General features: G+C 36.7%; 1 pseudogene; it reads left to right on the top strand.

Moving 5' to 3' along the window:
• The first annotated feature begins 222 nt into the window (after positions 1 to 222).
• On the top strand, positions 223 to 780 carry LOC122152028 (annotated as a pseudogene).
• The last annotated feature ends 932 nt before the right edge of the window (positions 781 to 1,712 follow it).

The raw sequence follows: 1,712 nt of genomic DNA, 5'->3' as shown, positions 1-1,712 counted from the left end.
TGCTAACTAAAGAAAGACTCTGGCCTGTATATGAGTTATGTAAAATATTTTTTATTATAATGAATTTGTTCATGCTATGAGCTGGATTAATTTTCCATAAGCCTTCACTTTCTTGAAGTCTCCAACTAGGGCACTATGCACTAATGAACTCTTGCATTCTTTTGTTAAGAAGTAAGTGTTCCTCTTCCTTTAAATGGCCTGAGGTGATCTTGCAAACTGATTTGCTACTCACTTGACCCTGAAAACCCCACAAAATCATGCAAATAAAAAAGTTCAAATCTTTGGGTCCATTTTTAGAACATCTGTGAGGCTGCCCAGGCCATCAAGGGTATGCAAATCAAAAAAACACCAAGTATTTGAAAGATGTCACTTTGCAGAAGCAATGTGTGCCATTCCAATGTTACAATGGTAGCATTTGTAGGTGTGCCCAGGCTAAAGAGTAGTGTTGAACACAGAGTCGGTGGCCCAGAGAGAGTGCTGAACTTTTGCTGCACATGCTGAAAAATGCAGAGAGTAATGTTGAATTAATAGTTTAGAAGTAGATGATCTGCTCATTGAGCACATCCAAGTGAACAAAGCCACCAATTTGTGCTGCTGCACTTACAGAGCTCTTGGTCAGATCAAGCCATATATGAGCTCTCCCTGCCACATTGAGATGATCCTTACTGAAAAAGAACAAATTGTTCCTAAATCAGAAGAAGAGGTTGCACAAAAGAAAAAGACATCCCAGAAGAAACTGAAGATACAAAAGTTTATGGCTTGGTAGTAAATTCAGCATAAAATAAAATGCAAATAAAGTTGAAAAAAAAAAAAAAAAAAGGAAGAAGTAAGAGTTCCTGTAGTGTTGAAAGATAATTACTGATTCTAGTCCCATGCTCTGATTTTTGGTGTAGACTTTGGTTTACTGCAGTGTTTTTCTATTGCCTGACTAATATCATTTCCTCTATTTTCATTCTGTTCCATAGAGTTTTTGGCTGACCAGAGCATGCAAACTATCACTATGATATCACAATGGCATTCTTTCTCCTCTTGCCTCACACTTCTTTTATCATGGAGAAGTATGAATTTACCCATACTTTTAAAGAAACCCAAGATGGGTGTATGTTTAGGCACTAAGGTCTTAACTGTTACATTTCTCTCTCAGTGGTGTTGCTTAAAGAGAGACAATTGAGGCATCTCTTAAACAACTTTAGCCTTCTTCTTTCCCAAATAACATCCTCACATCTCCAAAGTTCCTTTTGTACCCTCATAGCAATACTTCCTCCTGGAATCTGTCCTGGTCTGATTAATCTCTTCCATTCAGCTTGTGATTTCTTCTTCCTCCTCTGCCTTTCATATTTTCATCATTAGACCTGACATTTACCTCCTCCTTTACAAGGAGTTCTTATCCAAATTTAACACATTTATCTAACTCACCTTCAAATTACGACCTAAGAAAGATCTCCACCACTTTCAAATCTTCCAAAGGAAATATAAAGTTGTATATTACTTATCACATCTGTTAGTAGGACTAAGGGGTGCTTGGAATTGGTTTGACAAGAGAAATGGGTCTCAAAATATGAATATAGCTAATGCTGCTGGATATTGCAACCACTCCATTTGTGATAAAAATTTAGCACTAGGATAAAATCTCTAAAGCCTCTCTCTAATGTGTTGTTCCCTTATATTGACAGTGGAGTAATCTAATCACATCAAAAAGATTATTATGTACA

The sequence above is a fragment of the Orycteropus afer genome, unplaced genomic scaffold (genome assembly GCF_000298275.1).
Source record: "Orycteropus afer afer isolate SDZICR_OR568_19922 unplaced genomic scaffold, OryAfe1.0 scaffold01156, whole genome shotgun sequence".
NCBI lineage: Eukaryota > Metazoa > Chordata > Mammalia > Tubulidentata > Orycteropodidae > Orycteropus > Orycteropus afer.
Note: the sequence above shows the minus strand (reverse complement) of the source record. Positions and strands in the feature narration are given on the sequence as shown.